The sequence below is a fragment of the Malaya genurostris genome, chromosome 2 (genome assembly GCF_030247185.1).
Source record: "Malaya genurostris strain Urasoe2022 chromosome 2, Malgen_1.1, whole genome shotgun sequence".
In the NCBI taxonomy this organism is placed as follows: Eukaryota; Metazoa; Arthropoda; class Insecta; order Diptera; family Culicidae; genus Malaya; species Malaya genurostris.
This window is the reverse complement of record NC_080571.1, coordinates 14,066,197-14,089,334: the sequence shown is the minus strand read 5'-3', so window position 1 is coordinate 14,089,334 and position 23,138 is coordinate 14,066,197. Positions and strand designations below refer to the sequence as shown.

The following is a 23,138-nucleotide window of genomic DNA, read 5'->3' as shown; positions in this document are numbered from 1 at the left end:
TGCCTCCAGCCAGAATGGAAACTGAAGCTTTACGTGAGGAAAACTACACAAATGGATTTCAAAAATAGCACCTTTTTCAGTACACATAATGGAAGACAAACAAAGAGACGATAACAACTAAACTGCGGTCCTGCACGGGAAGGCCTCCTGTGCACTTGGGAAAACTCGAACTGAAGCCTCTGGTAAACAATGAGATAAGCTGGCGTTGCGAAGATATATCGCATATCGTACCGCATATATATGTTGAACTTTTTTTTATTTCTACCCGGACAGGGAGAAGGCAGGTGCGAACGACGGTGGTTTGTCCGTATTCACTCTGGTTGGTGGTCAAATGAAACTTTTGGCTTGCTGCCACCAGTTGCACATTCTCCATTGTATGCTAGATAGCGATAGTTTGGACAAGGCCCAAATTCAACAATTGTGACACAATTGTGCTTGTTGATTGGCCGGAGGTGTCGCGAGTACACGACGGCATACACAATGTTGCTTTCGGTGGGGGGAGGGGGCAGAGTTTGGCAACTGCACTTTAAACGGATATCCAGTTGTAGCACGAAAGCCATATGAAAACAGAATGTATGGCTCGATATCTCGGGAACTTTTTGTTTTGGTAAGCTTTGCATGAAGTACATGGAATCTTTTCATCAAATAAATAATATAAGGCCACAACATTTTTTTCATTACCTCTGATATATAATAGAGCAACAGAAGAGCCAACTTAGAAATGCGGACAGTAAAATCTGTCATAAAAAAACCTCGTAGTATACCATTATTTATTTGGATTTTTGAAATCTGAAAAATATCGTCCTCAATGAACTGTTTGCAAGCCCTTCTCCACTTCTCAGCGAAATGTGTCTCATCATATGCATGTCCTTTCGATTTCAATAACTTTCTATTAGACGAAGTTTCGGGGGGTGTACAGACAGTGTTTTACTGTTTTTGAATTAGTTGTTTTTAACAACAAAATTGGCAAAATAACTAATAAATCAGTTAAAATTCAAAGTTTACTTTGGTAAAAAAATCTTTTGTTTTTAACATAGTGAATGTGATTAGTTGCAAATATTCTGGATACAAACCACCAAACTTTCAATCCAACAGAAAATTTTCATTAACAGCTAATTTAGTGGGTGAAATCATAAAAATTGATGCTGTCTAACTGTTAAACTGTCATAACTGTTTAAAGATAGCACGAAGAAAACAAAAATGAAATTGGTTTTATTAAAAAGTTTATTAGTCAAAAACTCATGAGAAGTGTCAAAGTATCACAATTCATTGAAAAGCTAAAAAGTATAGTCTAGCTGAAACTGCTTGCAAATTGTGTTGATGTTTTTTACATGTGCTAAGATATATTCATATTTAAATTTTTAAACCGATATTTAAAAATGACGTGAACTTTTAGTGGAAAGTGTTGTTTGTGCCGAATTTGTGCACAATTGATATGATTGTAAATAACAATGTTTCTCACGTGGAACAGCAGAATGCGGCATCGAAACAAGAAGAAATGTATGTTTTCTTCTGTTCACAACATAGTTTTGGATCTAGATAATAAGATCCATGAAGAAAATGATGATTTTGAATAAAAATAGTTACGCTGATAGCAGAATGCCTGGTTTTCATTTTTGTTTATGTTTTTTCCCAGGGTGGCAATTAGCGATTAGCGAAACATATCTGGCCAACGGTTATGAAAGTGATCAGTTTTGCATTTCACTAAGGAATGAAGCATCAAAATTCTTGCAATTTTCTCAAAACATCAACACATTTTATTTAAACTTCTTGTTTTTTCCAATAATGCTCTTAATTGCAATTTTCTCAAAACATCAACACATTTTATTTAAACTTCTTGCTTTTTCCAATAATGCTCTTAATTGCAGCTTTCACATCATATTCGATTAATGGTGGTGTTTTGTAGTTTTCCAGAATTATCATCAGTCATTTTAAAGCCTAATGATGAAGAATTAAAGTCTTACAATTAAAATTAAAATACTTATTTTTCGAACTATTCAATCTGAATCAGTCTTTTTAAGGCTATCTGGAAAATCAGTCCTTCCTAAAACTTATGCAAGTTAGGGGTGTATTCTAGAAATGGGCAAAACCGTTCATTTCAAAGAACTGTTGAAAACTAAATAGTTGTACCGAAAGAATTAGTTCTACTGAACCGTTCTTTCGTTTTTCTGAAACTTTGCATGTTTCTTCGAAAATAATAATGAGTGCTTTTTGCATGTGTTCTACCAATAATAATTTTCTATATGTATATTCTAATGTATATTCAAATTCGCGAACTTCTACCAGATTTCTCAAGATAGCAAACGTTCCGAAAGAAGTAACGTATTTGTATACATACTCGCAGAACTCGATCACTTTCCTTTCTATTGAGAAGAGTAGAGAGCTATCATTCTTCAATAAAGAACTCCAGTTCACTCAATCTTCGAGGAGAACTAGTTCTTTTGGACCGTTCGCGGACTGATCATCTCTAGTGTGTTCCAATACTATTTTAGCCTTGTATAGTCTGGAAAAAAATTAAAAATTAAAATTTAAAAATTAAAAATGAATGAACTAAAGAACAACACTCCTCCCCGATTCCTTCTAACAACCAGTCGCGTGTCGTGACAAAATTTACGGGTTGTGCACTGCTTATATGGTATGATATCAGAACCGTTTCGACGTTGCAACTGAGACAGCAATTTGTTTTCAACTGCTATAAGCATAAGCCATCGAAGCCTCTCCCGAATGTGTGCATACAAGTTCTCATAGAGCCTATTTGTCCAGTTGTGCAGTGCACGAGGTGCACATGAGGACGAGACATCACTGCTAACAACATATACGATATTCTTTCAGAGTTGGGTTTTGGCGAGAGAACAAAATTCTTCTAGAATTCTTGAAATGTACGCTTGTCACTTTGGAAAAACAACAACAATCTATGCCTCTAGTGACTAAGATGATCTAAATTTGATTCGCCTATCACCGACAATCTTCGACTGCTCCTTCGTCGACATAAGTATCCTCATCATAGCTGATAATATTCGAAAACAATTAAACAGAGATTCACTGAACAGGCTCTTACGAACTCTGAAAAACTCGTTAAAGAAGGAAATCAAATACTCCTTGCAAACGTGAAAGTCGACAGCTTTGTCGATTTTGTGAATCCTACTGAAGTCAATACTAAGATTACTAAACAAGTATTGTCACAATTGGACATTACTGAGACAAATTTTGGTGAAATTAAGGGAATCATTAGCTGGCAACTAAAAACACGGCTCCTAAGAATTCTCAAAAAAATTATCAAACATGTTACCTGATGTTACTTTTACCATTATGCATACTTATTCTGAAATTTGAAGACAAACACTACTCTTTACTCCTTCTTCTGATTATTACGGTCCTGTCGGCAATTCTTCTATCCTACACTTTGCATAGAATAACGACTGAAACTATCAACTTTCGATCTGCTGTTGAAAATATATTGGAAAATACAGGAATAAACCGTAATAATTGAAAGAGAAAATAAACAAAGAGAAACTGTCATTCGCATTTGGAACCTTTTCTAATATTTGTCGAGATTTAATAGAAATCCAGCAGAAGCATCCAAATTATCCTTATTTTTTCATTATGAGCATTCATTGTGCTGTAATTGATGACAACTAAGAAAGCCCTTATTGATTTAAAATTACTGTCCCATACAAAAACCCTCGAGACATGAGGTGTTGGCCCCATTTCCAATGGATTGTGCACCGTTGAACCTGTGTGGGACAATAAAATGTTTCAAAACTTGTACTGAAGTTCAAACACAAAATTGCCTCCATCTTTTCATTTATTATATCAGGAAAATCATGATTCTGAAAATCGTTACTATGTTTAGGACTAGTAAATTTTTTCCCGGATTTGCACTAAAATTCCCGACTTTTTCCCGATTTTGCCTGGTAAAAGCAAATTCCCATTTTTTTCTCGGTTTTCCCGATTTTACCGGTCACTTGCCACCCTGTTTCCGTAAATACAGCACGGGAAGTCGCTATTGTATTTATACCTGTAATTTTTTTTTCAGAAATAGTGTGCCTTCTAGTGGTTAGTAGTCATTACAGTATGAACAATGTTTCGGTGACAACAGCAGATGGCAGAATCTAATGTTGGCTGTTATAACCGAATAAAAATTGGACAGTTCTCCAATTTCACCATCCACCGATAAAACCGGTAGTCTGCAAGTATAATATATTATACTTCATTATATTATTAACAAAAAAAACAAAGTTATATAAAAATAACCAAGTGATAATCCCTTGTACAATATATGGCTATGGATAAGTGTTTTCATTTAAACATGTTTTTTTTGTAATTTGGAGATATACTGAGAAATTTTGTCAGCGTTGCTAGAAATTATAATTGATTTCTAATACCTAGTGGAAATAGAGCAAAATTACACGAATTATTAAATGTGGTGTCTAAGATCAATATTTGAATTTAGCTAATATCAGTTTTAATCAGTTGCAATCACTGAAACTAACACTAAAATCAACAAATATTATTGCCAAAATCAACTAATAATATCAATTGAAATCTACAGAATATTATTGAAATTACCTTCTGTTAAATTCAACCATTCATATTTGTTAAAAACATTGTTTTTTGTTAAGTCAAGTACAAAATTAGTTGAATGAAAATGGAGTGTGTCTTAGCAAAGAAATGACAGCCCGTTGAATTGGTGAATTTAACTAAAAAATTTGCCATTTCAGCTATGGTTCTAGCATTTTTAAAGGAATAAGAGTTAACAATTCCAAATTATCAACATTAAGAGATTTTTAGTTGTCCTAAAAAATAATTAACTAAAATCAGTAAATCAACTAATTTTTTCGCCAAGTGCAGACTTCGGTCTTTGCGTGCAGTATACAGATTTTGCTCTTCAAACCCCATCTTCAAATAGCTGGTTAAACCATGTGATACTTTTTAGGAAACTTCGAAAAAGGTTTTGTATTTTTTAAATTGATTTAGTGAAGCAGTATGCGGGACCTATAATTGGAATGTGAATAAAAGTAAAAATAAGTTGTTTGCAAATTTCGTTAAATTTCAAACTGAAAAAGACATAATGCGATGAATTTTTCTGCGTGTTGGAAAAAGTAGTTAGGAAAAGTTGTAAAAAAGTGCTGTGACATACTTTTGCGTAAGCTATGAGTAATTTTTGATATATATTTGATATCTCTATTAAAACTTATCCTGATGAATCGTTTTCGCAACGAAATACCATTAATTTGTGCTGTTGTATTTCGTTGATGACAGGAGCAATAAATTTCAATTACTGGTTAAAGTGGCTGATTCCATTCAAAACGGTCTCATATAATAATAGACAATCAATTGGTTATTGATCAAACATCATTACGAAAAGTGTTGCTGTCCATCGAGGATGGTCAGCACCAATTTTGTTGCAGTTTCACTGTTGTACCAAGACAAATGCCAACTCCGGTCTCGCTTGGAAAACGTAATACTGCTAAAAGGCATCTCCCCAGGCCAGGGTCAATTCCAACATCTGTTACAATTCTGATTCCAACCACGTAGCAATCAACAACATTTAATGGGCAATAGCCATCTGCATACAGATCTGCATACCGTGCAATAGCCATCTGCATACAGATTGCCTCTGCTAATCGTGGTTTCGATTGCGATGGAATGGAACCAAGTTTGATTTTTAAGAGAGTGACACATTGCATCTGCACTGAGCTTTCAAAATGAACTAGAATGTTGTATTACTTACGAGAATTTGCGTTTATTTAATTGCAGATGGAAAACGTCCACCTCCTTTCCAGCTAACGACAAACTGAGGATTGTTATAGAATTTCCCCCTTCCCTCAAGCCTAGCTTTGTGTTTGTTATTTGATACAATAATAAAGCAATATTTTTTCTACGCATAATTACGGATGACTCGGCAAATATTTATTCATTCTGTCGAACTAACAGTAAATATTTTGATTACTGTTTCGCCAATAATTGAGCATTAGAATTTCCGAGATTCTTCGAAATGATACAATTTTCCGAAACGGTTACTGAGCATTAGGGTGGGACAAGGTTGTATGGAATGGGAAAAAGATGAAAAGGTTTATTGTCTCGCTTTACCAAACATCTCGTGTTGCTTTTAGGTCCCATAAGAACTATGCAAAATTTTAGCTCAATCGGTGAAACTATATTTAGTATGGAGAAATGGACTTTTTACAAAAAAATTGACAGGAGGTTCTCCCTAAAAATCAGTGCATGTGTTATTCAACGAGGAAGAAAGACCGCAAAACAATCCGACATGTGTAGAAAATGCTATTAAAAGAAAACCGACACAAGGTCCGAACAATGGCTGATTCCATAATATATCTGGCACCACTGCTGCTAGCAGACGAGATTTGACATACTTTTATTATGCTCTAATGGTTGATCTGAGTTGTTTGATGTCTTCACGATAGTTTAAAAAAAAATATTCAGGCCTATTTGGTTAAAAGCTTCACGTAGCCGATTGAGCCGATTTTTTAATAGAACTGTTATTTTTAATACTGGATCTCGTAGTAACCTTTTTTCTCGGGGGAGAGGAGTTTCCATTTTCATCCAACGAGGATTGAGGAGAACTTTTTTCGTGGCTCGTCTTTTCGTTACATAGTCGCATCGTCGGTATTGGTGTTGTCAAACGTGTTTTCCGTTTTTTTCTCGCTGTTTTTCGTAGTCTTATGCTCGTTGCTAGTTGCTGTAGATGCGCCTTGTACATTGATTGCAGTTGATTGCTGGTTTGATGCTGGAAGCGATTTTGAAGTAGAAGTACTTCGCTCACTAGTTTCCGTTGTTGAGCGGTTGACCTTGTTTCTGTTTGAAGATGTCCTTTTCGCAGTTTCAGTGCAAGATTTACCATAGTGTGCAGGTTGTTCACAAAACTGACATGTAACCAGCTGATTTTCATAGGTAATCAGTGTTTTACACGGATATGTCCCACCTTGACCACAAGTGATGTAAGATGGAATTGCCTTACCTACTCGCACGCCATTCCGGATGCCAGGGAAAAAAATCCGCCATACTTCCCTTTCGATGGAAAGGATTTCACCGAACTGCGACATATTCCCCCGAGCGAACTTATCGCTGGCCTGCGGGGGAAGGTCATTCACGCGTACTTCTATGGCATTGCCCACCATATACACAGGGATTTTGTATTTAATGTTGTCGCACTCAACGCTGTGTACCTCATTGTTAACCGAAGCGAATACAACTGCATCTCTTTCACGTTTAAACATAATGTACAAATAGTTACATTATTAGCGTCTAGATGCATTTGTTCTTTAAGTAAGATTTCCATTTCGTTTGTTGCTGGTCTAACTTTGCAGCGCTTGAAATCAATACAAATGGAATTTGATCTTATAGGTCAAGTTTCAGGCTTTGTTAAATCGTATTTGCCTATTTCGTACACTATATTATTCACTACACTGTGTTGTCTTCTCGATAATTACTCAGCTTAGTATGAAGATTTTTTTAAGTGACAAACCGTGTTTCAAACCTCACTGTAAAGGCGCAAAAAAGTATAATTTTTTAATTTGAATAAACAGGTTTTTGATGTGTTCGACAATTTTTTAGATAAACTGAAATCCAATAACTTTGTCGAAGACATAAATTTTTTTATATAGTTTAGAAGATATGGACAATGCTATTTTATGCAAACATAAAAGTAATTCACATGACTATTTTGTGTCTTTACAGTAAATTTGACATTTCTAGTAGATTTTACAAATAAGTGACTCTTCAATATGTTGAAATTGGGATGCCAAAACTCTTGTAACGCTTTTAAACACCTATAACTCACAAAAAATAACACATAAAACGCTTCCTAACAAACAAAACTTACTAAAGAGTAACGGATGTAACACCTCGTAACTCTTGTACCTTCTGAAAAAGTAACACATGTAACGTTTTGTAATACCTAAAACTTATGAAAAAAAAGTTACGCATGTAACGATTTGTAGCGCCTATAACTTACAAAAGAGTAACGCATGTAATGCTTCGTATCGCCTAAAATTTATTAAAAGTAACGAATGTAACGCTTCGTAACACCTCTAACTTACAAAAAAGTAACGCGTGTAACACTTCGTTACGTCTGTAATTTATAGAAAAGTAACACACGCAACGCCTACAACTCTAAAAAACTAACGCATGTCACGCTTCGTAATACCTATAACTTACTAAAAAATAACGCATATAACGCTTCGAAACGTTTATAAGTTACTAAAAAGAAACGCATGTAACGCTTCGTAACACCTATAAGTTACAAAAAAGCGACATATATAACACTTCGTAAAACTTCGTTTACCGCAAGAATCTAACTCTTATAACGCACACTAATGTCGTTTTCGCTTGATGCCAAACCTATCCCAGGTTCCACCCTAACTGGTGTCAAACCGTTTGTTTGAAGCTAGTTTCGAACCTAGTTTTAACGTTGTTGAACTGAAAATCGAGTCAGTTTCGAACCTGGTTGTTATATCAGGTTTCCTCAAACCCCCGTTGCTAAGTGCGAAATCAACACAGTTTCGTGAAAAGTGTTTGTTTGATGAAACTACTCTGGGTCAGTTTCAGTTTTCTCAAGCGAAAACGACATAAGATTCGATTCCGTTGTTCGGTAATTTTTTTTGACGAAAACTCTCGGTAATCAATACAAATTACCGATATTTCAGTACATGAACTTCATTTTACAACAATTATGCAAATTTTTATCGGACGATCAGTTTTACGTAAGTTTTCATTTCAGAATTCTGAATATTCGCCGGTAAAAACCATACCGTCCGTACGGTAAAATAATCTTCCAACCGAATCGAACTTCTGTAAATACTGATTGTCGTGAAAACTAACTGTCAAACAGTTATTAAAATGTTCAGTAAGTGTCTTTTTACTAACCAAAGGAAAAAAATATCTTGAAGGGTCGTCGAATGGAATGAGGTACAAGTGCACAAGTTTTTTAAAAATTAGAACTACTTAAAACTTTTTGTTTACTTGCAGACAATACATTTCGTTCGAGAGTTATTTCTGGTGGATTGACGGGTTGTTCAATGCTCCGAAAGACGCTCATAATTCCGGTCAACCGGGAAATGAAGTTACATTTTTTTAATACATTTTTTATGTTTTTTTCGTGGATATATAATGCACCGTAGTCCCGACTGGTGCGAATTTTCTTCACTCGTTTCTGAGAAAATTCCATCATTGGTGGTAGGCTACGGGTTTCATCAGGAAAGCCACTTGGGACCTTTTATATTTTATTTCATATTAAATTATTCAAATTTCTCGTTCCCATGTGTGGAACCTACAATTGTTCGATTATTTTGAGCTATTCCATCTCATCAAGGATCCTAAAGCTTTCTTACAGTTACAGGTAGGTGTTTTGTATAACTGGTGCCTCAAAATGCTATCCTTTTCTTGTAAATCAATAACGTATGATTACATTTTTTCTCAAACGGTACTAAAACGGGAATCATCAATCGAGGATTTCGCAGCGGTATTGGATTCAAAACCTAATTTCGTAGAACTCAAAGAATATACGCATTCTACGCACTTTCGACAACATATATTGCTTTGAAAGTGTTGTATTGAGCTCTAGTTCGCTCAAACCTATAGATGTTGTTGGAGTAAGCTGCGCAGTTTTTACGTTTTGCTTGACGTCGCCTACCATGCAGAGAAGCAACGAATCTTCCAAGCTACGAAGATCGATGTAGCCTCATCCTCCTCGATTTGCTATCTGTTCGCCGAGATACATTCAAAGCTGTTTTCGTTGCGGATTTCATCCAATCTCGAATTCATTGTGTAGATCTTCTACAACAGCCAAATTTTTATACCCATCGAAGTAATTTGCGACGCAGTCTTTTTCTTAGACTTCTTCGTACAAGAATTAACTACGGAATCAATGAACCTTCGTCCAGTATGTGTCGCGTATTAAATATTTACTCTAACGAGTTCGATATCCATTTATCTCGTAATACTATTAATTACCTTTTTATCAGATTATTTTCCCGCTGGTTTAATTAATTCGAATTAGTCTATATAACTCGTAGATAGATAGCATTATAATCGCTTTAAGATGTGGTTATGTATTTTTCGAACATACGTAATCTGTTGATACTAAAGATGGGAAGGTTTCATGGCTATTAGAGGAGAAGAATGGAAAACCTGAGTTCCAGTGGGCTTTTTATTTGCTTCTAAATTAACGAATGAATAAATAAATAATTTTAGCAAAAGTCTACCGAAAGATCAATATCTTTAATAGAAAAGGAAAAAACGTAGCATGTAATTTCAAGTTCATTTCTTGACACCAGTTTTTTTTCCCTAATATAACTATTCGTTACAAATCAATAGGACGGGAGGAGCTAAGTTGAACATTCTACCGCAAGCATGTAGACGTTTTTGTCTGTGAATAGCCCTATTCTAGTGAGCCAGGATACACGATACGATAAACATCGCATCTCCATTAATATTCATGACAGTTCATATCGTACTGCCACAATATGTCAAACACGAAGACTTTTTTTGTCGATCTCTCATTAGAACACAACCAAACAGAAACTGAGGCGTTAGGCATTCAAATCGACATTCAGCCGGCAGTGCAGTGTACTTTTATTCTGTACCTACTTGCTAGCGAATCACTGTTTCGGTGTGTATCCGAACCGAGTTGTTTATAAATTAATTACCCATCGGAAACCTTCCTTCCAGCGGCCGCTTTATCTCATGTATCACTCGAGCTCATTTTACTGCACCGTCTACCGTCTAAGTAAGTGACAGAAACCGAACCGAGAATTAACGAGTAGATACAGAAACTATACACTCTGAATGCGAATAAATACTTTACAGTGCTGGGAAAGGGGTGGTGGTGGTGGTGGTGATGGAGATTGTGGTGAGGTTAGAAGGCACCGTTGAAATAAATACCCAACTCACCCGTTAACGATGTACAACCAAAAAAGTGAGTGCAAACAGGGGCGCCAAAAGTTGCGCTCCGTAGGTGGGGGCATCCCAGTTCTAGTCCCAGTGTTTCGACACTTTCGAGTAGAAATCTTCTCACATTTGCATGCTGGAGCCAAGTCGCACCTCGAAACCCCCCTTACCTTATACAACCACCCATCCCCCCAACCACACTTTATTCGATACCCATGTCAACATTAGCAGAACGACTTTCTGTATTTTTCACCCACCCTCGAGGTCGTCAGAACACTCAAGCCAGTGGGAAAATTCGATAAACGAGAACGTGTTACTTTTAATGCATTTTCCGAAACGAGAGAAGCGTTAAAAAATTAAATACCACGAATGTGGCGAAAAACATATGATTGATGGAAGATCGATTTACAAGAATTTCGACTCGGAAAACAGCTCTTCGCACCTTAAGCTCTTAGGCACGCTCGGATGGAAAATAAACTGATGAGTCTACTTTCCGCTTCATGCGGTACGTACTTTGCTAACATGACGGGCTTAATTTCGTCGAAGACAGGCAAACTCAAAATAACCACCAACAAAAGATTTGCGCTTATAGGTATATAAACTGAGGGAACATACTTTTCCATGGTTTCCAGGATGATGTGAATAAACCAAATTACAGCCACCGCCTACTGAGAAGAACATAATGCCTAAGCGCGATGAAACGCGATGCCCGACGGTTGAAGAAACTGATTCTTACGGTTACCATCAATGGAGCCAACAACAGCAAAAAAAGTTCTGAACGAAGTGAAATGATTTATTTATTCTGTTCTTTTCCACCCGATGTAGGACATCTTTCACGAAAATAGCCCTTTAATTCACGCGATCCCCAAGAAGGTATTTTGTTTAGTCGGCTGCTGTCCGATAGTCGCTGGAATAATATGATTTATTCCCACATCACAGTACCGTATCGCGATATCAGCTCGACGGGGAGAGTGTAGTTGTTTTTCCCTCCAATCGGATTACAGGGAACTGAGGAGCCCTTCTTGTTTTGACAGTTCAATGTTCGATGGAACTGGGAAAATCCAATTTTACTGTTGACCTCGGTATTTTTAGGTTAGCACTGGAGGTTGTATTGTCGTATTCTCCTCGTTGGAAACCATAATTAACGGTCTTTATTAGAGTCTTGGATGTTGTACAATATTTCATCGATGATATTCGAATTTTTAACAATTTTTTTTGCACCGAAACTAGCATTCAATTAGCTTGTACGTAGAAGCTTTTTTTCAAAGACTGATTTTTTTTTGTCATTTGAGATACATATGAGAGATACAACGGGAGTGGGTCATTTCGCCGAATACTATTTCACCGAAAGTCGTTTCGCCGAATAGGTCATTTCGCCGAAAGGGTCATTTCTCTTGTATGTTATGTCTCCTGTATAACTAATGTGGCGCAGCCACATAACCGAAGCTAAGGTGGCTCGGCGGCACAACCGACCCGCCGTCGGAAGCGGCGGTCTCTTGCATTCAAACCTGTAACCGCCTCGATTGCCCGTTCTACTCAAAGCTAGTTTTTTTTGTTGCTTTAGTTAGGTCCAAACGAGCGGTAGCGAGGTCGGACAGCGTATGATCCAAAACGATGTGGCGTATCCGCATTAGATATTTTATTCATTTTCGCCTAATAAACGGAAAATATCACATACATTTGCCTGGTAGAAACAAATATGCAATTGCTTTGATAGCTAATAGTTAACAAATTTTCTTGGGAACTCCGTTCTGAAGTTCATGAATCAATCTTTATTTAAGAGTACAAGAATTAATATTTATTCAAGAAGTACAATTGTAGGCCAACAAAACGGGTGTTAACGCTATCATCTTCCATTTGTCTTCATTTTAAATCAATTCCAATTACGATTTTAGGACGATTTCAGAATTCGGCGAAATGATCCTTTCGGCGAAATGACCCTGATCCGGTACAACGCCCCTTGAAAATTGCTTTAAATTCTGATTCAGATCTGAGTTTGGGTTAATCTGAATCGACATGAACTAAAATTTGGTACACGTAAAAACCGCAAATCGAAAACAACTTCAGGGTGGTAACTCAATTACTGTTTACAATAACCCTGTTTTTTCGTGTTTCGAGGAAAAAAAATCGGGTTTTTAGAACAAATTAACATTTGAATATAAAGAACATATCACTTGACTTTTTTTTACTTTAATGGTGCACATCCCGTCTTCGGAACATGACCGAACGAATTGTAGATTTCCAAGATACTCGATCTTGAGCCATCGTTTTCCAGTCGCTCTGTACTCCCGCTGCGCGTGCACCCTCTTCGATTGCGCACAACCAGCGAGTGCGAGGTCTACCCCGTAGTCGACTACCTCTCCCAGGTTCTCTGCTGAACATCACGTAGGCCAGTCTCTCTTCTGGCAGTCTTGCTAATTGTCCAGCCCACTGTAGTCTGCCGTGTTTTATAAGCCTTCCAATGTCCGCATCTTTGTATACTTGGTACAGCTCATGGTTCATGCGTATCTCCATTCTCTTCTTTGCCGCCGAGTATTGAGCACAGGATTTTTCTTTCAAAGACGCCGAATACTCTAACTTCAAAAGCCTCTAACCTCAAAAGCCTCTTCCACAGCTCTATGATCCACACCAAAAATATTAATGTTGTCCGCAAAATCAAGCAGCATGTGAGACTTATTGATGATGGTACCGTTTCTTTGCACGCCGGATCTTCGTATGGCACCTTCGAACGCTATATTGAACAACAGATTTGAGAGCGCGTCGCCCTGCTTCAATCCATCTAACGTCACGAAAGCATCGGGTGTCGCACCAGCTATCTTGACGCTTGATTACGATCCATCGTACTCCACAAACCCAAATCAAATGAAACGTCTTATGGTCTCACAGACTTTAATTGAATTTTAACCTGATCCGAATTCCGGTTCCGGAATTATAGGGTGATATGCACCGATATTTATCTATATTGTATACAACATTTTCAATCCGGTAGAAAATGCTACAAGAACTCGAGTCTCTCAATGCATGAAGCACGAGAGAATTTTTCTTCGCTCCACTTCATACTCTGAGTATTTCACGGCCCTTAAAAAAATTATAGTTTGAAAATGATTGGTGCTGTGTGGAATTATCGCAGAAAATCGAATCGATGGTTCGACTTGATGATTCTCATACTAGGTTGCAATATTTCAAAACCCTTGTGTGGAGCATTTACATACATTTCCATAGACACAACTTATACAATGGTTATATGCACATAGTTAGAATAAGCGGCAACTTATAACATTGATTCTATCGTAATTATCCACTGCCCGTATAGAATCGGATTGCGAAATGAGAATAAGCTACCGTTTGTTGCTTCAGAGAGAATCCCCACAGCAGCGTGCTAACTCGTGATGCTCAGACAGGTCATCAAGAGAAGTTCACTCTCGCACTGGTGTCTATTGTATGTTAAGGGGCGGGTAGGGTCTAACACTTTTGAAAAATCATTTATTATTTTCTTTATATTTTCTTATAGTAAAACATTCTAAGAATATTCTGTGAAATTTTCAAGCCTAGTGGAACGAAACTCTGGAAGTTATGGACCTTTATCTATGGCTATCTTATTCTGCGAAGAAGCAAGAGCTCGGCGCACAGACAATAGATTTCTACTTCGATTGACTTCAAAACATTCTGGAAATGTGTCATTAAAATAAATTATAAAAGAAAAACTATGATTTTTTGAAAGTGTTAGGTCCTACGGGCTCTCTGGAGTAATAAATTGTTTCCATTGATTTTATAGACAAAAAACTTTAAACGCGTTTTTCTCGAAAGCAGGTTTTGGAAGTCCGTGTCCATCGTCATTAAAAAACTACTGCACCAATTTTGTTTCAAATTTTGCACACACTTTTTACATATAAAAAACCAGACCCCATCGTTTCCCTTTTCGTTTTTTGTTACATTGGGGAGGTTTTACAGCTAGAAAATGGCGGATATTTTCGTGAAAAATCGTAGTTTTCACTTTGAACGTCCACCAAAAATTTAGAATATTAAAAAAAAAATAAAACAGAAACTTTGGGGTCTAGAAAAACTTCTGCTCTAACTATGCTGCGTTCATTTGTTCACTTCTGATTAGTTTGTGCTGAGATACAGTGGACACTGCAAATCATGATTTTTAAGAAGCGTCTTCCTCTCCACTGATTTGTACAACAACTCTAGTTAAATGTTTATTTTGGATAGCGAACGCGTTATTATGAAGAATCATTTCTATTGTTTCCTATAGTTTCGTTGTGTGTTTTAATATTTGATATTGGACTTATTATATATCTTTTATTTAATCTTAATTTTAACTTGTGCACAGTTTGAGGTTCAGTGAGCCAATGTTATTCGTATTCACGTCAATCGGGTTATGTCACTGATATTACCCACTTGCCTTTTTTAGATTCAGATAATGACGAGATTATTTAAGTCTTGATAAAACCTGAAATAATACAATTTTTGAATTAAATTTATACTAATAAAAATAGATACAGATATTAATCGGAAAGAAATAATCTCATTCTTGAAATCAAAAAGAGCTATAATTTTGTTTGATAAAATAAGCATAAGTGGAAATAGCAATCATTATCAATTGTTATATTATCATTCGTTTCAATAATCAAATTCAAAAATTCAAAGCACTACAAATATCGGCTTTATCCAAGGTTCGTTCATTTTAGACTGATTTATCAAGTTGAATTTACCATGAAATTGTTTTTTCAAATTTAAACAAGAACACACAAGCAAGATATTTGTTATTTTTTCCAAAATGCATTGGTACAAAGTCGTATTCGTACACTTCTATATTTTTGGATAAACAATGTTTGTCGTCTACATATTTTAGATGACCATGTACATTTCGTTCTTGTGATCTTTGCAATGTGAAACGCCCACTAATTCAAACAAATGTCAATTTTTTGCCAATCACATGATAATATATCTCGTAAACGAACAGTTTCAGCGGTAAAATCGTATTCGTACATCGAGTTGAAGACCTAGTTTTTGCAAGTTTAGCTAAAATTAAAGTAAACGAGTATGTCTGGTATTTAAGATGATTTATATATTACTCCACCTGTTGTAGCATCGAAAGCTTCAAAATCGTTGAGAGGCAAAGAAGCAAACTTACTCACTATAAACATGGAAAATCATTAGGAGAGATTTCAGATGTTTTGCAAAAACCGTGATCCACTGCACAGTACGTGATCAAAAGGTTTGTTGTAGAAAGGCGAATTGCAAATGCCCCAAGAAACAAACAAACAACCGCAAAATACTAACAACACCGCATGATGAATATGAACTTAGCGAGGCACCTCTCGCCGATGATAACGCAAATAGGTGAATAATTTGTTGCTTATTAGTTACGGTAATTTTGAATTTGTTGCTCAATTTTTTTTAATAAATTTCTAGTACTTCGCTAAGTTCATATGAAGTTAACGAAGCACCCTTCAAAATAAGCTTGAGAACAAATCGAAACCCAGTGGATAGTTTGTTGCTAATTAGCTGCTAATTAGTTACAGTAATTTTTAATTTGTTGTTCAATTTTTTTTCGGGTACCTCACCTGGGTATAAGTAAAAAAAATGGACCAACAAATTTTAACTACCGTAACCAACTAGCAACTAATAAGCAACAAATTATCCACTGGGTTTCGATTTGTTTTCAAGCTTATTTAGGAGAAGGAGGACTGCTTCGTTCATTTCAAATAAACTTTGCGAAGCACTAAAAAAATTTCAAAAAATGATCAAAAATTCAAAACTGCTCTAACTAATTAGCAACTAAATAGCAACAAATTATTCACCTATTTTCGTTATTTTCGGCGAAAGGTGCCTCGCTAAGTTCAAGTTCATCACCGCATGATAATTTGTTTTTAGAAAAAAAATGGAGAAATTCTTCAAACTAGTACAGTGGAGATAACTAAAGAACAGAAAAACCGAAATAAAATAAATAACCTTTTTAGCCGAAACGATAAGAAATGTATTGAGAAAGAACAACTTCAATGATTGTACTCAAAGGAACAAGCCGTTTAACAGTGCAAAGAACAAAGCGACATGGAAAAATTTTGCTACACAGTTTTTAATCTTCCAGCAAATGAATGGTACGATGTTATTCTTGTAGTACAACCTGTTCTAATCCACCTAGTGGTGTAATGATGCCTTTCTCATATTACTTATATTTCCAAAAATACCACTAGAAGATTCTGTGGAGAATTTTATTTTCAATCTTGAATAAAATAAGAACCTTTCTTTGGGTATAAACTAACATAACCTTTTCAATTTGTAAACAGTTATGTCAAAGTTGATAAGAATTCTTTTATTTTGCATTGTGGCAATAAATGATTGAACACACTTTACCCTATAGTTCTGGAACCGGAAGTCGGATTCGGATGAAGTTAAACAGCAGCCTAGGAGACTATAGAAACTGTTATTTGAGCCTGTTTGTGGAAATCGATCAAATTATTTCTGAGAAAATTGAGTGAGTCTCGTTTTAAACTTTTTGACTAATATTTCTGCTACTTCTGGAACCGAGAACTTTAAACCAGTATAGCAGAAGTCGGTTCGTTTAGTAAGTAACTAATACAACCTACAAATTGAATCAGTTTCAAGCAAAATATAGAAGAATTTTACCCTTGTTTGCATCGTCCCTCTAAATGACGGTGCAAAATTCAATTGCAACCTATGGGACTTCGAGATTTTTTATTTTATGAGTGACATTATTTGACACATACTCACACACATACACACACGGACACATACATTGCTCAGCTCGATGAACTGTGTCGAATGATATAGAACACTTAGCCCTCTGGGCCAATTCTCTAGTCAATTTTTCAAGTGATAAATTAAAAGCACAAACTTTCTATATGAGAAAAGTAATAAGTGTACTCTTATAAAAAAGCATCGTTATCATGATCTTGTAATAACACTAACAAGTAGATACAAATTGAATGAAAGAATTAGAAATTTACATTTTGTTCATCTGAGAAATATCAATTTTAATTTAAGCACGCTGCGAACGGAGCAAAGCCGCACGTACTAACGCGTACCAGTTTTGCACTGTCATTTTGAATGACGATTTGAATGTTTTGACACTCATCGCCCTATAACTTCGGAACCGGAAGTCGGGTCAGGATGAAATTGCACAGAATATTTAAAGACAATGAGAGGTTTAATTTGAATCATGATTCGTGAAAATCGGCTTAACCGTAGTAGTTTTATATATTCACTAATTAACAAGATCTGCCAACTAGATGAATTTAGCAGTAAGTTCAGGGACTTTTTAAAGAATCTTAAAAACTTTTATTTGCTTCTTAGTTTGTGAAAATCGGTTGAGAAATTTCCAAGAAAATTGAGTGCGCATTTTTCAATAAATTTGCACATATATCCTTGTAACTCCGGAACCGGAAGTCGGATCCCAATGAAATTCAAGATAATTGTATGAGGCCACAAGACCTTACATTTGAATCTAAGTTTGTGAAAATCAGTCACGCCATCTCTGAGAAACGTGTGTGAATATTTTTTGCATTTTTTGGTACATATCACCCTGTAATTCCGGAACCGGAAGTCGGATCCAAATGAATATCAGGAACTTTTCATTTGAATCTAAGTTTGTGAAAATCGGTTCAGCCATATCTGAGAAAATATGACATTATTTGTCACATACACACATACATACATACACACACTGACATTTTGTGATCTCGACGAACTGAGTCGAATGGTATATGACACTCGGCCCTCCGGACCTCGGTTGTAAAGTCGGTTTTTACATCGATTGCATAGCCTTTCTATATGAGAAAGGCAAAAATGTTCATACTATTACAAATTGATTACGAAGTTAACACATGGATCAATAAGTCCCGAGACTAAAGCAGAGATGGCGCTCGTAGTAAACCAGTAACCACGTCTTTCTAGAGTACTAACCTTTGCTTGAAACGGGTCAAAATTTTAAGTCGATCCGACCAGAAACAGCTGAGTTATCGAGGTTGGAGTAAAGTCGTTTTGTAGTTTGTTTAAAAAATGTAAAAAAAACCGAGTTTCGTGTTTTGATAAAACATTGTTTTTTAATGGGTAAAAACACCGTGCAAGCGAAACAATGGATTGAAAAATGTTATCCGGACTTTTGTCCATCAAAAGCAACGATTTATCGGTGGTTCGCCGAGTTTAAACGTGGTCGTGCCGACACAAATGACGCGGAACGCTCGGGTAGACCTATGGAAGCCGTTACACCGGAAAATGTGAGTGAAGTGACAAAAATTATAATGAAAGATCGTAAAGTGAAGCTCCGTGAGATTGCTGAGATGACACAGATATCATATGGAAGTGTATTTACTATCCTTCATGAAAAATTGAGCATGAATAAGGTTTTTTCCAAGTGGGTGCCGCGATTGCTGCAATGCACCCTGCCACAAGTCGATGAAAACAATGGCGAAATTGAACGAATTGGGCTTTGATCTGCTTCCCCACCCCCCATACTCGCCAGATTTAGCCCCCAGTGACTACTGGCTCTTTGTTGATCTTAAAAAAATGCTCCAGGGAAAAGATTTGGTTCAAATGAGGAGGTCATCGCTGAAACTGAAGCTTATTTTGAAGCGAAAGAAATTTTTTTTATAAACATGGTATTGAAAAATTGGAAAAACGTTGGAACCATTGTATCACCCTAAAAGGTGATTATGTTGATGAATAAAAAAAGAATTGCAAAAAAAAGTTTTTTCCATTGTTAGTCTCGGGACTTATTGATCCATGTGTTATACACGCAAGGTACCACTGTATTTATTGAAAGAAACCAATCCACTAAGAAAGAATAATTCTGTATAAAATGTTCAAAACGATGAATGTAACAATAGGAGATTCCTTTTGTTTACTTTCTCTTTCGATTATTACGGTACTATTAGCAATCCTTCACTCCAATTATTTACCGATAATAATAACTAAAGCTATTATCTTTTAATCTGCACTGAAGAAATTATCGAGAAAAGCAGTAATATTTCGCAATAATCGAAAGAGAGAGTAAACAAAGAGAATCTCTAATTGTTACATTCGTTGTTTTGAACATTTTATACAGAAATATCTAGGTTCTTAGTTTCAAGCAAATATTCACAATATCAAATCAGATTTTCTGTTGTCACTATTTCAATCAAATAAATCGTGGTGTGAAACTAAAATTTAATTATATATATACAATTTTGTTCTCTGCGTGTACAAGTGTCAAAAAATACAGTGCTGCCAAAATATTAAAACTAGCTTTACTCATATGATATTATCGAGAAATCCTATTCACGAAGTGAGTGAAGAAATAGTATCGATTTTTAGATAACTAATCTGACCATAAGTACTAACTTTTCATGATTTACGTCTTGGCCATTGTAGTTAGCTCAATGAAATTCCTTGAATGCCCAGAGATATCCGTCAAAATGAAAATAATACAACATATAATGCGTTTCCCCGGTCCAATGTATGATTTATTCTGTCCAGTACTGCAAGCTTCTTCACAAGTATACAAATACCTACGAAGAGTGCATTCGTCATGAACATCAATCGGCATTTCAAACAAAAAAGTTTTCGTTGATCTGATCTTGTTTCGTTTCTTCATTGAAATGTAAGATTATTATCATCACTGTCATTGTTACATTTACAAGCACTGATGTTTGTTGTTCATCAATTTCAATATACTATTTTGTGTAATCTCCGGCCCTTTCAAATCATTCTAACCAGTTCTCTAGAGCCCAAATCAATTGTTCAAAATAAAGCAAGGAAATACAACAAAAAAAAACCCTTTCGCGGAGATGTTTGCGCTAACTTCACGAGGCTGCTAAAAATAAATTGATACGCATGGCTTAAGCCCATCGCACATGCAATCACGTTCGAAGTTCTACTAATCTTGCATTGCAATCGCTTTCGAGGAAAGCTACCTTTTAATCAGCGCTCGCTCGCATTCCTCTGTTTGCTTCGTTTGTTTGTCCCAAAGAATCCCCGCGATCCAGTGCTGGTTGTTGGTGGCGCACGCGGCGGTGTCCGGAGATAGTCCTCGCGGTTTATCGAGAAAAACAGACAGAGGAAACCGGCACATTTGTTTACTTTCCTCTTTTTTCTGCTTGGCTTGGTTTGGCAGTTTGTTGTTTTTTATTATTATTATTTTGCTCCGTTCAGCTGCACCAGCTTACTTGGATGAAATTGTCGGGGGAACGGAACTGACGAGAGTAAATATTTGTAAACTTACCTTGAAATAGCTCGACTAGTGCGCGCGAGAGAGGTTACTCTAGATTCAGCAGAACCGGCTGATCGAACGACGATGTTGGAAGGCTATCGAATCTTCTGAATGTGAGTTTTCACACGTTGATCTTTCCACTGATGTGATGGTGGGTGGTGGGTTGGTGTTCCCAGTTTTGACTAGCAATAATAACAATAATGAATCACTTTTCAATTAACTTCAACCCCCAAATTGTATCCTCTTCTCGCGAGATTTCTCCCTCTCACACTCTGGCTGTTGGGGGAATTTTCACTTCCACTTGCATACGCTACTGCTGTGAAAACGAACACCGAGAAAAAAAACACACTTCTTTATATTGAATTTTCCTCCGATTTCCCGCACGCACTTGGAAGAATGTCACACTTACACAGACACACACTTGTTTGGGGCAAGTTTGGAGCTCCTCTTACTTCTGGCGCTGACAGACTAAGGAATACTCACACTCCCTGAAACGAATTTTCGCGATTTGGAAAATACACCCCCTTTCTCTCTTTTTCCTACTGCTTGCTAGGATTGCAAAATTTTCCTTTCCAGATATTGATAATAAATATTGCCCACTGTACACTTTCGGGCAAGTAGTTGGCCCCTTGGAATTCCAGCAACTTCAAGCTCGGTCCGAACAAAATTGGCTGGAAGTTTGCTTGCTTTGCAGCACAAACATTTTCTTCCTTTGGCCTAGCTGAACGGGTAACTAACCTTTTCTGATATGATCGAAAAACTTGCCCACACTTTCGTACAGTTCAGTCACTTCTGGGTGGGTTGGCCCCACGAAGCACAACTGGAACCGAAGAAGAGCACTATTCTAGAAATGGATCACCGGACGGTCGCAGTTTAGTTGGTTTCTGACAAGGCTTTTTCCACTCCACTTCAGCAGCAATCGCTAGAGCCCTGGACCAGGCTGGCTTGATTTTGCTTAGACGGACACTAACCGACCGATAGCTGCTTCAACGAAGCTCAACCAAATAGAGTAGACCGAGAAGACACACTGAACTCCTCTCAGACGGCAACCGTGACTACTACAACGACTGGCTTGAAAACATCTGTCAAGTTTTCGCACATCGGTGAGCGCGCTGAGAACGACGTCGGAACCGCGTCGATATGCTGACGACCACCCATGGCCGAGAGAAATAGCGAGATGGAGAGAGATAGAGAGAGCGAATCGACTACCAGCACTTCAGTGGCGGCGTGTTGTCACGGGAGCTGCTTGTTTCGTGGTAAAATCATTTGATATCCTGCATGGCAATGTGTGTGCCGATGCCGCCGATGCCGATCCCATCCGGTTGATATGGGAGAGAAAGAGTAACGCATTTTTTTCCAGGAGAGTTTTTTACTCGTCAATGCAGTTCGCCCTGATGTATCCACTTAGTTGGGTGGGTTACTAAAAATAGTGTATTTCGTTATCAAATAATAATAAACTATGCACCTTCTCCTTGAGGTGAAATATTTTCTGAAAATTACACCACTTTCTCGTATTAGCAGCAAGAAACATAAAAGTTGGCAAAACTCACACTCCATAATATGGGGCCTAGGCTCTCGACCTTTATGACACGCGTTAGCATTTTGCGGTGGAGAGCACCAGTGTATTTTATCTACTGGTTCTGAGCAAGGTGAGTGTAACGATTAGCGCCCGTCGTACAGGTAATGTCTTGAATTATGACGCATCGGATGATCGGTAAACCTTGCTGGTAATGCTGTTTCCCGAGTACAAAGTTTCCGTAACGAATGCGCTATTTTCAGTTTTATGAGACAGTAAGTTAAGGGTAATCTAAAGGGTGCTACTATTGAAAATTGGCAATGAAGAATACTACCTCCCATGTACTGTGTACTGTTTTTTACTCTGAGTACTGTAAGGCTTGTTCACAACAACATCGGGTCAGATTCAATTTGGAATAAAACAAATTGGCAGTTAGTTCAATCTAAGATGCATGCGCTGATTTAGCTGGTTTTGTCCAAGATTTTCGAAATTGTTCTA

At 36.8% G+C, this 23,138-nt stretch overlaps 1 protein-coding gene across 1 annotated transcript in view; it reads right to left on the bottom strand.

Annotated features, from left to right (window-relative positions):
* Positions 1–22,186, bottom strand: part of LOC131428309 (1-phosphatidylinositol 4,5-bisphosphate phosphodiesterase) — a 165,752-nt gene extending 143,566 nt beyond the window's left edge. Inside the window, exon 1 of the mRNA XM_058592164.1 lies at positions 21,137–22,186. The gene's annotated coding sequence lies outside the window, so the exon portion shown is untranslated. The remainder of the gene's footprint in view (positions 1–21,136) is intronic.
* Between the last annotated feature and the right edge of the window lie 952 nt (positions 22,187–23,138).